Raw genomic sequence first — 15,327 nt, 5'->3', positions numbered from 1 at the left:
TGTCAAGTACCAGGTATTCAGTCTATAAATATGTTGAAAGAATGAAGAAAATGTATTCTATGAACTATTAAAATGGCGAATGAAGATTATGTTCATTTCTTCGTGGGAGGTGCACCAAGGGTTCACTGAGAAAGCTTTAGAATAATATATTGTGAGCAATTGTAGAAATACTTTGTGGTATTTTTTCAGAATATTTTATAATTTTATCATGTACTTTTATGAGTATGAGTTATTCTGTAAGTTATTGTGGATGTGCTTAAAATATAGGTCTACTTAAGTTATTGTTTAACTGCCTTAAGAGTTTGGTGTCAAGAATTAAGTTTAAATTGCAAAAGTTTGGGACTTGCTTGATATTCCTTTTTAGCAGTTTAGTAGAATGGGGAAACTCTTGATATCTGGCCCCTCCTGTTACTAAGAGAGAGTACTGTGTTTATTGAGACTCTGGATTTTGTAGGTCACAAACACATTTGGGCTTGATGCTCCAACTTTTTACCACAGGTGTAAATAAGAATCTTTCCCATTACCCCTGGTGATACATTAATGAGATTTTTGCTTTCCCTACTCAAGTGCCCAGAATGTTGGACTCACATATAGGCATTAGTTCCTATGGAAGAAGACTTTTACCAGGGACCTCAACAATGTTTCCAGTGAATTTGAATTTGTTACCTGGCCACTTTGGGCTTCTTCTGCAAGTGAATCATTGGTTCCAAGAAAGAAGTTACTCTGATAGCTGAGATGTTTAAGATGAGGGTTCCAGTGCTATTTTGGGAAATTAGGTTGCTCATTCACAGTGGTTTAAGGAAGATTATATTTGGAATGTAGGTGATTCCCTCGAGTTCCTTTAAATATTCCCATATCCTGAACATAAACTGAGTATACAACTATAACCACCCAAAGTCAGTAGGACTGTTCATCACCCAGAACCTTCAGGAATAAAGTTTGACTCTCCTGAGTGAAATGCAACAGTTAGGGTGTAAGTACAGGCAGAGAGTCAGGAATGGATAGGTAAAGATAATAGCTATGACCACATGGACTATTGCAGAGACAAGGACTATATTTGTTGTCTGCATTCCTTCCTTATGTTACTATGAACATAGTTGAGTATATAAAAAAAAAACACTTCATTCTCTCTATCCTTCATTCCCCTCCTATCAAACGCAAGAAGTGTTAATAGAAGCTGAAATCATATCTTGATATTTCAGTTAAAATAAATCAAAGGAGTGTGTGGTTAAACTAGAGGAGAAGTATGTTTTACAATAAGATTGTCAAAATGAGTTTATCCTCTTGTGAGCATACGTTAGTGTATTTTCAGTTGTTACGGTGCAAGTTTGCATAATTATAGTAAAGTATTTTTTTTGTTATTGCCTATATTTGAAAGTTCTGTAAATATAGTGCATATACCTGCCAAGACAACAAGGAATTGATTGTGGAGGCTTTAAAGTGTGCTGATTTAGCTCAGCTCAAACTCTATCTAAATCCTGAATTTCATTTCCTGTGTAGTTCTGGTGTAATGTTGACCTAACCTGGAGAAATTTGCAGATTTGGAAGGCAAGGTGAAGTAACAGCCATGCTAATGCTTAGCAGGTAGAGTTAAGGTAATGTTGCTGCTCATGTATCTTGTTGAGATTATGTTGACATGCCTTTTAGGCCTGAGGAAGCAGCTAAGTTCCAGTTCCTTTCCTTCCTGTCTAGTATCCTCTTTTAGCTTCTCCAAATCCAGGTCAGAGTTTCACGGTCAAGTGCATCAGCATTTTTACAGGTCCCTTAAATTATCATATTGGAAGCTTGGGCTCTAGTTTTAACTTGTAGATTCAAGCTCATTCTTGCACATTCCAGGTTGCTGCTGCTCCCTTCTTCTTCATATCATGTCTGCTTTCTTTCCAAACTGCAGATACTGTGAGACTTTAAAGCTAGCAGCAGATGCAGGAGCCATGGACTTAGGCAAACTGCAGCACAAATAATTCCATAAGATTTAATTCCTATTATAATCTACTCACATCACTCTTATTGATGTTGTTTCTTTGACTGAAACACAACTGACACAATTACAATCAGATTAAATTAATTGAATTCAGTATTTTTTTAATTACTTATATTCTGGATTTATTCTAGTTTTTGAAGTATTTAAAATGAATAGGACAGTTTTAAAATACTACCTGAATTTAGCTGGAAGACAGATATACATGTAATAATTATATAATAGTATGGATTTATATGGGCTTCCCTGGTGGCTCAGAGAGTAAAGAATCCACCTGCCATGCAGAGACATGAGTTCAATCCCTGGGTTGGGAATATTCCCCAGAGAAGGGAATGGCTACCCACTCCAGTATCTTGCCTGAAGAATCTGATAGACAGAGGAGCCTGGCAAGCTAAAGTCCACGAGGTCACAAAGAGTCAGACATGACTGAGTGACTAACACTCAACTCATGGACATTTATGTTTCAGTTCAGTTCAGTTCAGTCGCTCTGTCGTGTCTGACTCTTTGCGACCCCATGAACTGCAGCACTCCAGGCCTCCCTTTCCATCACCAACACCCAGAGTCCACCCAAACCCATGTCCATCAAGTCGGTGATGCCATCCATCCATCTCATACTTTGTTGTCCCCTTCTCCTCCTGCCCTCAATCTTTCCCAGCATCAAGGTCTTTTCAAATGAATCAGCTCTTTGCATCTGGTGGCCAAAATATGGAGTTTCAACTTCAACATTAGTCCTTCCAATGAACACCAAGGACTTATCTCCTTTAGAATGGACTGGTTGGATCTTGCAGTCCAAGGGACTCTCAAGAGTCTTCTCCAACACCACAGTTCAAAAGCATCAATTCTTTGGCACTCAGCTTTCTTCACAGTCCAACTCTCACATCCATACCTGACCACTGGAAAAACCATAGCCTTGACTAGATGGACCTTTGTTGGCAAAGTAATGTCTCTGCTTTTTAATATGCTGTCCAGGTTGGTCATAACTTTCCTTCTAAGGAGTAAGCATATTTTGATTTCATGGCTGCAATCACCATCTGCAGTGATTTTGGAGCCCCCAAAAATAAAGTCAGCCACTGTTTCCACTGTTTCCCCATCTATTTCCCATGAAGTGATGGGACCAGATGCCATGATCTTAGTTTTCTGAATGTTGAGCTTTAAGCCAACTTTTTCACTCTCCTCTTTCAGTTTCATCAAGAGGCTCTTTAGTTCCTCTTTACTTTCTGCCATAAGGGTGGTGTCATTTGCATATCTGAGGTTATTGATATTTCTCCTGGCAATCTTGATTTCAGCTTGTGCTTCCTCCAGCCCAGCGTTTCTCATGATGTACTCATGATGGACATATATATTTATGTATACATAAATTTTTGTAATAAAATATAAATGTACATATACATATATTTTAATCACATTGAATGATTGTTTCTGTATGATTATGGATATTTCTGTATAATTATATATACACACACACATTCTGCATCATATACAGTGGTATGGGAAAACATATGAGAACCAGATCTACTAATACCATTGTAAGTCAACTTGGGGGAAGTTAACATCTCAGCTAAAGAGAAGTGATAAATTAAGTTGGCTTTTGAAGACTGGATAAGACAGTGCCAGACTGATTGCCAACAGAAGAAATAACATCAAGATCCTGGATGCAGTGTTTCTAGTTATGTCTCCAAATTCTGAGCAAGATCTGGGTCTGCCTTGATCCCTAAACATATATTATTGAATATAATAAATTGAGATCCTGCAGTGAGCCATCATCACTGATATGTCATAGTAAGATACATTTACTGAGCAAGTATTTAATGAACAACCACTATATAACTAGCATACAAAACTGAACAAATAAGAAGACTCATTTTCATAGAGCTTACACTGTAGTAGAAAAGTCAAGCAATAAAATAATAAACTAGTAAACGTACAACATATCTGGGATTTTTTTTAAATTTTGTTCTGCTTTGCAGATTTATTGACACAAAAATGACACATAATATTACTCTGTACAACATGTTTTGACATATATATAGCTATAAAATAAAATCATCATCACAATCAAGGTAGTGACATTAGCCATAATCCTCCAAACTTTCCTCCTGCCCCTTTGTCATTCTTTTCTCCCATCCCCAAGTAACCACTGATCTGCTTTGTTATTGTAGACTAGTTTGCATTTTCTCGAAATTTTACAGACATAGAATCCTGCTGCATCTACACTTTTTTCATCTAGCTTCTTTCAGTCAACACAATATTGTGAGATTCATCCATATTGCTTACTGTATCAATAGTTTGTCTTTATTGATCTGAGTTATTGTATTGTACAGAGGAACAGTAATATATATATTTACAAATTCATGGACATTTAGTTTTTTTTATCTGGGTTTTGTTATTGCAAGTAAAGCTGCTATGAATATTTATGCACTAGTGTTTCCATAGACACATGATTTCATTTCTCTTGGGTAAATACCTTGGAATGGAATGGATATATCATTTGTAGCTGCATATTTAATTGTTTAAGAAACCATTAAACTAAAATAATTGAATCATTTTACTTTCCTATCAGCAGTGCACCAGTCTTTTTCAATTTTAGCCTTTCTAGTGAGTTTGTAGTAATATCTCACTGTGATTTTAATTTATATTCTCTTAATGACAAATGATTTTGGATATCATTTTATGAGTTTAGTTACCATCAGTATACTTCCTTGATTAAGGTATATTGTTCAAATCTTGTGTCCATCTTTAAAATTGGGTTATTTGGTTATTCTTATCAAATTGGAGGTATTCTTCATGTATTCTGGTAACAAGTCCTCTGTTAGATACTGTCTGAATCTGACTAATTATGAAATCACAGTAATACTAAGGTGTTTTCATAAAGATAGATAACTTGACCATTGGAACACAATAGAGAGCCCATAAATAAAAGTGGCACATTCTTTGTATTTTTTCATATGCAGTCACTTTTTTCATAATTTTTTTGCAATTATTTTTTTCATAACATCATTTACTTGGAGCTGACTCTAACATTTTTAAAGGGAGAAACAGTTTCTACCATAGAACATAACACATTAACATCTTTGAATTATATTATGATGCATAGAATATTCATGGTAAGACTTTTCTTTTTACATTAGACCAAGACAACCAGTTATTCAAGTTAAATGATAATAAAATGAATGAAATGAAAATTCTCAGGGAAGTTATCTGAAGATAGTGGAGACAGTCCATTTGCTACTTTTTTTCCACAAAAGTTGATGTGAATCATGTGTGTGTGTTTGCGTGCTCAGTGTGTCCGACTCTTAGCGAGTCTATGGACTATAATACCGCCAAATATAGGGATATCTGTGGGATTCTCTAGGCAAGAATACTTGCGTGAGTTGCCATTTCCTCCTCCAGGGGATCTTCTTGACTCAGGGATGGAACCCATGTCTGCTATGGCTCCTGCATTATAGGCGGATTCTTTACTGTGAGCCATCAGAAAAGCCCCAATAATGATGGATAAGAAAATATAATACAGTAAATTTTATAGAATATTTAGGAAAAATAATTCATTCATTGGTGAAAAGGAAAATTATGTATATGTAATCCTCTTTAATGTCTTAGGCTCCTAATTTGTTAACTATAGATATAATTATTAATACATCATATTAATAATATATAGAATATAGATAATTTATGGATGTGAGAGTTGGACTATAAAGAAAGCTGAGTGCCGAAGAATTGATGCTTTTGAACTGTGGTGTTGGAGAAGACTCTTGAGAGTCCCTTGGACTGCAAGGAAATCCATCCAGTCCATCCTAAAGGAGATTAGTCCTGGGTGTTCATTGGAAGGACTGATGTTGAGGCTGAAACTCCAATACTTTGTCCACCTGATACAAAGATCTGACTCATTTGAAAAGACCCTGATGCTGGGAAAGATTGAGGGCAGGAGGAGAAGGGGATGACAGAGGATGAGGTGGTTGGATGGTATCATCGACTTGATGGACATGAGTTTGGGTGGACTCTGGGAGTTGGTGATGGACAGGGAGGCTTGGCGTGCTGGGGTTCATGGAGTCACAAAGAGTCAGACACAACTGAGTGACTGAACTGAACTGAACTTATATGAAAATGATGTATAGAATATAGAGAGAATAAAATGTGTTTATTAATCTATTTTATGTATTCTCATATATTATAAATTCCCTTCATTATAAACATATAGAAATAGAAAACTTTTAAGAAATCTATGATATCTGAATAAGAAATATCTTTATTTCATAACAGAAAGAGCTGTGGTCACTAAGTATATATTACAGTTATGGTACATACCCATTTTCTCCCACTCTAGTTGGAGAGAAATCAGATCTCTCTAGACTCGTTTCTTGTTTGTTATGAAAAGCAAAAAGACTATGTTTTGGTTAATAATTATCTTTTAAGTGTTTATAATAAGTGAGGTGAAAAACAGTGGGACAGAGGCACAGCATGTTTAATTGACAAAACTGCATGATCAACAATATTGTGTTATAACCAAAGAAGACTAAAATCAATTAACAGAAAATTGTCTTCAGTCTGACTATTCACAATAAACAATGCATAAGACTAATATCATAGTAAATAGCATTTCTCAGAAGATGGGAAACAGAATGTTCATCTTTTCATTTCTGAAAAGTTCACAGATGATGAAAATAGGAACAATAAATGATAAATTATAAAAAAGAAATTATCACAATGATATTATCAATTTTCTTATTCAAGTGAGAAAAGTTATCTGAATAATGCAAATTCATAGGTCTTGGATGGGAAGTTGTTTTTTTTGTTTTGTTTTGTTTTAATGAGACCATGTCAGGTAATGATACTTATCCTATCTTTTTTAGTTAGTCTAAGAATGGTGAAGAAAAATACATGTTGAATGGTGTGTAAGAGTCTAAGTGTTGAAGAGTATGGGGGAAAAAGTAAGAGCTTTAAAAAGTGACTAAAATATCACTGCAAACCTATTTTGTACTCATCATTTTTATTTAGGTTCTAGATGAATTAGAACATGTACATTTGCAGTGATGATCGGTAAGTAGATAAAGCTTTACATATCCTGTGCAATAATTTATGATTCAGACACATGATAAATTTATGGTTTATAATTGGTGTTCCTTTGATATATACAGAACCCAAATTATGACATAATGTGTTATAATCTTATTTTATAGACAAAGTGAAATTTGAGATTAACTTACTTATAAAAACAGGTATAAGTGGCCTCATTTATTATTAATTATTTTCATGTTATGATGTTTTCTGATCAAGAACTAGCATAGCTATTTCGGAAAACATATGTTAGACTTTATGAGTTCTTGTATTTTAGTTTTTATTTTGGTTTGGCTGTTGGTTTTCACTAACATAATTTTATCATTTTGGATAATACACACACACACACACATATATATACCCACATACATGTATACATAGTAATTTATATCTAGTTTTACTGAAGTATTTCATGTTTATTAGAATGTATAATTTAAATTACTACATATTTTTATTTTAGTTAAAATGACATAACAAAAGATCAGATTTAAATTTCAAGTATGTCAAGATGAAGTTATTTGACTTAGCATTTTCTCCAATTATATAAGATAATATGTTATATAGCTGTATGAGTTCAAGTTTTTCTTCCTCTCATTTTCATTGGATTAATCTACCAAATCTAAAAATTTATAATCTCTAAGCACAAGCACTTTCAACGATGTGTTTATTTTATTTTTGGCCACACCCTGGGGTTCATGGCATCTTACTTCCCTGACCAGGGATTGAATCTGGGTGCATAGCAGTGAAAGAGCCAAGTTCTAACCACTGGACAACCAAGGAATTCCTTTAAAAAAAAATAAAATATATTTTGAAGAGAAGCAGTAAGTTCTATGAAGTCAAGAATACTTGTTTCATTTGACTCTAAATACTGCTGTCATCAGGAGAAGGCAATGGCAACCCACTCCAGTACTCTTGCCTGGAAAATCCCATGGACGGAGGATCCTGGTAGGCTGCAGTCCATGGGGTCTTGAAGAGTCAGACATGACTGAGTGACTTCACTTTCACTTTTCACTTTCATGCATTGGAGGAGGAAATGGCAACCCACACCAGTGTTCTTGCCTGGAGAATCCCAGGGATGGTGGGGCCTGGTGGGCTGTCATCTCTGGGGTCGCACAGAGTCAGACACAACTGAAGCGACTTAGCAGCAGCAACTGCTGTCATCTGCTCATTTTTAAAATGTGTTTAAATTTTATTATGCATTTATTTTTATTGACATACAGTTGAGTTATAACGTTTCAGATGTAGAACAAAGTAGTTCAGCTATAAAAAAATATACATATAGGCTTCCATGGTGGCTCAACAGTAAGGAATCCACTGTTTCAGGTGTACAACAAAGTGATTTAGATATACACATATACAAATATACATTATATATCTATTCTTCAGATTTGTTGTAGGTTATTACAAGATACTTAATATAGTTCCCTGTGCTATACAACAGGTCCTTGTTGTTTATTTTATTCATCAATTCCCTATTGAACTTTCCCTTTCCAATAGGGTAGCAACCATTTAAATTATATATTGGTCTAATTCCATTATTTTCATATAATTTCTGGCAGTCAGAACTGTTTGTTTTTGTTGTTTGTTGTTCAATTGCTCAGTCATGTCTGACTCTTTGTGACACCATGGACTGCAGGGTGCCAGGGTTCCCTGTATTTCACTGTCTCCTGGAGTTTGCTCAGACTCGTGTCCATTGAGTCGGAGATGCCATCCAACCATCTCATCCTCTCTTGCCCTCTTTTCCTCCTGCCTTCAATCTTTCCCAGCATCAGGGTCTTTTCCAGTGAGTCAGCTCTTCACATCAGTTTGGCTAAGTTATTGGGGATTCAGCTTCAGAGTCGGTTCTTCCAATGAACACTCAGGTCTGATCTCCTTTAGGATGGACTAGTTGGATCTCCTTGCAGTCCAAGGGTCTCTCAAGGTTCTTCTCCAGCACCAAAATTTGAAAGCATCAGTTCTTCAGTGCTCAGCCTTCTTTATGGTCCAACTCTCACATCTATTGATGACTACTGGATAAATGCTTTGATAATACAGACCTTTGTCAGCAAAGTGATGTCTCTGTATTTTAATATGCTGTCTAGGTTTTTCATAGCTTTTCTTCTTATAAACTAAGATTGTTCAAGACTACAAAGAAGAACAATTTTAGATTATATTAAGACATATTCTGGTTTATTTTCAAAGTGTAAGTTTTCAAATTGTTCCAGGGCTTTATCTTTTCCCTTCCTTCAACAAAGACTCAAGCAGCTTAAAGGAGAGTGCATGTTTTGGGAGTAGGGTGTGTGTGGGTGTGAGGTGGGAGTAGGGTTTTGGAAAGTGGAACGTGGCTTTTTCTGAGCCTATTTTCTATGTTGCTTTTCTCCAACCTGATTTATCTTGAGCGGGAAGCAGGAAAGAAACACTAAGAAAGCAGCAGGTTCCCTTTGAGAACTGTGACTATGGGATAAAGCCACCTTGGCTTGGCTCTTGGCCCGCCTGGTACCTTCTGAGGCTGATGGCCTCTGCATATGTCTTCATCTTCATCAACATCACCCCAGAAAGAATACGTAACATGCCCTCTTAAAATATGCACAAAAATCAATTTCTCATCTTCCCTCCCTAATCCACTTTTTATCCAGAGTTCATTATCAGTAGGACGATCTTATAGTTGTTTTTAGCTAGGAAAACTGGGCTATAATCTGCCACCCACTCACTTATTTTCTCTCAATCCCATACAGGTCTACCAAATCATGAAGTCTTATCTATTGTAATGCATATCATTTAAATGTGTTTATGCTTCTCCATCTCTCTTTTTCTTTTCAAAGTTAAATGCTGTTGTCAGTAGCCAAGTTGTGTCCAATTCTTCGTGTGTGTCAGATAAAGTGTGTCGAAGTCAAATAACTATCATCTTTCAAATTTTCACAACTTTTCAACCCATATCCCTGACATCAGAGTAGATCATTTCCTGTTCCTTTTGTGAACTGCAGCCAAAATAATTTTAATAAAATATTTGTATGTCTCAGTTTTTAACACTTCAGTGGATGTGCTCTCTAGCAGAAGTACAGAAGAAATAAATATAATTTTGTCCCTTATGATCTAGTTCATCTTATTCTCCAACTTCTTATTTTCCCATATGTGCATGAAAGCTATGTTGCTTCAGTCGTGTCCATCTCTTTGTGACTATATGGACCATAGCCCACAAGGCTTCTCTAGCCATAGGATTCTCCAGGCAAGAATACTGGATTGAGTTGCCATGCCCTCTCCGGGGAGATCTTCCTGACCCAAGGATCAAATGTGCATCTCTTACATCTCCTCTACTGGGTCCCATTGGCTCCCTTTATTCTCAAAAAAGAAAGTCATGGTTCAATTTTTCCCACTTGGCCAGGTTTTGTTTACCCTGGGCTTTAGCTCTGCAATTTCTTTGCTATGCTTGAAATACTTGATCCTCTCACTTTGTCTAGTTAACATTTACTTCTATTCAAGTCTTAATTTAAAAATGGTTTTCATCAGGTGTTGTTGTTCAGTCACTAAGTCATGTCTGACTCTTTGTGAACCCATGGACTGTAGCACGCCAGGCTTCCCTGTCCTTCATTATCTCCCGGAGTTTGCTCAAACTCACGTCCATTGAGTTGGTGATACCATCCAACCATCTCATCCTCTGTCACCCCTTCCCCTCCTCCCTCAAACTTTCACAGTGTCAGGGTCTTTTCCAATGAGTTGGCTCTTTACATCAGGTGGCCAAAGTATTGGAGCTTCAGTATCAGATTTTCATCAAGGAATATCCTTAACCCTCCCCCTACCACTTGAATCATGAGTGGATAACCCATGATTATGGGGTGCTTTTCCAGCACCCCATAATCTCCTTTTGCTTATCCTACTTGGCCATAATTTATAGTTTACTTTCTGTAACAATCATTGGACTGCAAGTTCACTGTGGCAAGGGCAGAATCAGTTTTGTACACTAAGCCCAGGTATCTAAGTATTTATGTCTTAGGCACTCCTTAAATATTGGTTAAGTGAATGAATAAATAAATGGCTAAATTATACTTATTTGCTTTCTAAATAGTTAATATAGTATTTCCTTTGAAAATTCTTAAATAATTGTGCGTTCATGCATGCACACACACACACACACACACACACCTTTCCTAACTAGATTTTATTTTAACCTGGTTCTGACATATTATGATTTAGTTTTATCCTTTCCAGATGCAACTTAGCATTTAATGCTTTAAAGACAATGTACATTTACTTTGAGTGTCTTCTCCAATGCAATTTGTTTTATATATATTAAAATATTCTGAAGTGAGATCACTTAATAAATGAATTAAATGTAACATTATAAGGTGCAAGTTAAATATGATAATCAACCAAGTAAACAATGTTGCTTCTCTTCTATTGTATACCTCTTCTGTGAGCTGTTTGTGGAAATGCGCCGATGGAGGGTTTAGTGACTGTATATCACAAACTTTTCACACAGCATTGTCAGTTCAATTTTTCATCTTTCTATTTTCATCTACCTTCATTTCAGTGAAATTGCCATAGGCTACTGATCTTGAATCAAATTTGTCTGAAAATAAAACATAATGAAAATGGGAATTGATAAATGGACACTAGTCTCAGCCATCAATTTAGATCTTCAACAAATAAATTATTCAGGTTATGGAACATCAACACTTAATGCCTGTAGTAACAGGAACAACAAGATAAATGAATATAGTTGTGATTTTTGACTAATTAATATCAATATTGTATTCATTTACTATAGTAATTATTTAAATAGCCACTGAATTAAATTGTTGTTATCATTTGGAGTCCTATTTTACCTACCAAAGATTTCAAGTAAATGTCATTGATTTATTTTCAGTGTTTATTATGAACCTAGAATATAATATATATGTTATAAAATGGGACTCAATTTGTAAGCATTAAATCAGAGTCATATAAATTAGTGTATATATTTCTCCCTTTTGGAAGACAGAATGTATATACATTTCTGAGTGAGAATGAAAATAAAGAAAAATAAAGAATCATGTTTTTCTCAGCCTTTTCTTGGGTCCTAGTCAAGATGAATTCTGAGAGGACATCTTAAAAGCTGTAATCAGAGGATATAATTTCTAATGAAGAAAAATAGCTACAAATATTTTCAAACATGATGATGGGTTTCCTGATTGAATGTACAGGTTTCATAGATACTAAACAAAATGGGCTTATTCCAAATTAAGCTGACACTTCTTCAGATCAGAGAAGGTTTATATACAGACATGATCAATATCATTGAATTCTTTATTATTTACTGATATTCAAAGATGTACTAAACATTTTGCTATGATTTTCAACCTTAATTTCTTTGTTTAGTACTCCAATGTGCATCTTTACTAGCAAAGTTCATTCATACCAGGTTTTAATGCCAGCTTCCCTTGGACTGCGAGGAGATCCAGCCAGTCCATTCTGAAGGAGATCAGCCCTGGGATTTCTTTGGAAGGAATGATGCTAAAGCTGAAACTCCAGTACTTTGGCCACCTCATGCGAAGAGTTGACTCATTGGAATAGACTCCGATGCTGGGAGGGATTGAGGGCAGGAGGAGAAGGGGACGACAGAGGATGAGATGGCTGGATGGCATCACTGACTCGATGGACGTGACTCTGGGTGAACTCCGGCAGTTGGTGATGGACAGGGAGGCCTGGCGTGCTGCGATTCACGGGGTCGCAAAGAGTCGGACACGACTGAGCGACTGATCAGATCTGATCTGATCCCTGGTAGCTCAGCTGGTAAGAATCTGCCTGCAATGCAGGAGACCCTGGTTCAATTCCTGGGTTGGGAAATCCCCTAGAGAAGGGAAAGGCTACCCATTCCAGTATTCTGTCCTGGAGAATTCCATGGACGGTATAGCATGAGGTCACAAAGAGTCACATACAACTGATCAACTTTTCACTTATATATTGTCAGTTTCCATTTAAGAACATACCAGAGGCTTTGATTAACTTATGTGGGAATGAAAAATATAAGTTTTTTAAATCTCTGTTCTTAAATCACTGATGATTTTTAAATACAGAAATCTCAGAATAGATCATGGAGAAAAGAATTTCCTACTTTATTTTCAAACATTCTCTGAGTCACATCACTCTAGATTTACATAGCTATGGAAATACACCAGTATATGCCAGCCATTATGTTTAATAACGTTTTTGTTGTTTTAAGATATGCTCACATATCCACATATCCACTAAAATTGTTTGATAAGAAAATTTAAATCTTTAACACTGCTCAAAATGACTATTAAACAAATCCCAAATTTAATAAATTAATACAATAAAAAGTAGAATAGGGTTTATGTGTTAAACAGAAATAAAACATTTTAATTGTGTGCCTTTTAATTGCTCAAAGTTCTTCTCTTCAGCATTTTAAATTACTTTTTTCTCAAGTGTATGCCAATTAATAATGCTTTCTGTTCATTGTGGATGCTTTTTGATGGGCTATCAATTTTCTAAAGTACTTTAAAACCTTAGCAAATTTGTATAATGTTTTGAAGAAACTAATAAAATTGAGGTTATAAATACAATTATACTATTAAATTTCCAAATAAATTAAACAAGGGCAATGTATTTTGATGTGGGCCAAAATTTTAGCATCTTTTATCTCTCTACTTGAAATGATATTATCATAAACAGAATTTAGAAAGCAAACATATTTGCTAATTTTCTCTAAAATCAAGAAGATACTAGCCTTTGTATTTTCTTAAAATAAAATGGTAGTATTTTAAATTGACCTTGCTTACCAATATTCTTTTAATAATCTTAGTATAAATTAGTCTCCAATTTTAAATAAACTACCAAACAAAACATTGCATAACTTTTGAACTTCATCCTTATAATGTTGAGGTATTTAACACTTTAATTTGTGGCTTATTTTAAAATATGGAAATGTGATAAGATCAAAAAATTTCCAAACATTAAAACAACCATAAAATACAGGCCTTGCATTTACTTTATGAATTTGCAATCTGGTAGGTATTAGAAGAATACGCCTGCAATGCAGGAGACCCCGGTTCAATTCCTGGGTCAGAAAGATTCACTGGAGAAGGGATAGGCTACCCACTGCAGTATTCTTGGGCTTCCCTTGTGGCTCAGCTGGTAAAGAATCCACCTGCAATGTGAGAGACCTGGGTTCAATCCCTGGGTTGGAAAAATCCCCTGGAGAAGGGAAAGGCTACCCACTCCAGTATTCTGGTCTGGAGAATTCCATGGATTGTATAGTCCATGGGGGTCCCAAAGAGTTGGACACAACTGAGCGACTTTCACTTTCAGGTATTAAAATAGTTAAGACTGTCTACAACAAATCACAAGCATGCTTTCAGGGTAAAATTCTGCTCCCTGTGAATATGTATATGTCAACAATTGGTTTGATTACTTGTGTTCAGAGAAATTAAAGATAAATAAGCAGGTGTCCTGCCTTCCAACAGAGAATAATAAATTTACCTTTTACAGTGGGCTCACCTACACCGAAGAATTTTTTTTTGGCCTGGTGTGGGGGACCTCTATCTTCTCGTGGCTTCAGTGAGGATAATCTGTGAGACAGGGTAGAAAAAGACTTATCATCAGCAATGCTAGCAAGGTTTGACTTCCTCTTTATTTCTCAGTTTTGTTTAAACTCTGAGAAGATTCTTTAAAGCAGTGGTAGACAATTACAATAGTACTGTGAGGTGCTATTCTAAGCTGCTTCAGTCTTGTCTGACTCTTTGCAACCCTATGATACTACTTCCTTATAGACTCTAGAAGAAACATCTAACTCCAATTATTAGATAGCTTTCTTCAAATACCCCTTAGGAACATAGGAGTATTTGTTATCTTCTCATCTCCAAATTTGGGCCCTGGTGTTCAATTTTGGAACAGTAGTGTGCTGCTTTTTTATATTCTTTGAATTGTCCCTTCTATATTGTTCATGATACACTCTAAGCTGCTATAATCAACCAACTAAATATACCAAAAAATGTCAGTGATTTAAACAAAATAGAATTTTATTTTTCTACCATGTCATAGAGTTAGAAAATAAACCTGATGTGTTGTATCTGACTCCAAAGCTAAATTCCTTTTTCAAACATTTCTCCATTTCTACTAAGAATAGTCATCAGAATTCAAAGTCTATGAGATATAGTTCAGACACTAGAAAGCATACCAAGAGCTTTAATGTAATGCATATACTATTTTATTAATTGGAAAAGTCAATTTTGGAAAATTAGAATATGATACATAAATGTTTGTCTCAATTTATCTCAATCAATATCTACTGATATTAAATGTTTATTTAGCTCACAAATATT

The 15,327-nt window shown here is 35.4% G+C and overlaps 1 long non-coding RNA gene across 4 annotated transcripts in view; it reads left to right on the top strand.

Annotated features, from left to right (window-relative positions):
* The window catches only part of LOC147359235 (uncharacterized), a 366,162-nt gene that overhangs the window by 109,429 nt on the left and 241,406 nt on the right, over positions 1 to 15,327 (top strand). The window contains exon 3 of one of the 4 annotated variants that reach the window (XR_015140198.1): positions 12,408 to 13,743. The exons of the other annotated variants lie outside the window; for them this stretch is intronic. This is a non-coding gene — a long non-coding RNA (uncharacterized LOC147359235). Of the gene's footprint in view, positions 1 to 12,407; positions 13,744 to 15,327 lie in introns of those variants that run through there. 4 annotated transcript variants of the gene reach the window in all.

This window comes from Bos grunniens, chromosome 14 (assembly GCF_055505025.1).
Source record: "Bos grunniens cultivar Pamir isolate PY7600 chromosome 14, Bosgru_T2T1.0, whole genome shotgun sequence".
Classification (NCBI taxonomy): domain Eukaryota; kingdom Metazoa; phylum Chordata; class Mammalia; order Artiodactyla; family Bovidae; genus Bos; species Bos grunniens.
This window is presented reverse-complemented; position numbering and strand designations above follow the sequence as displayed.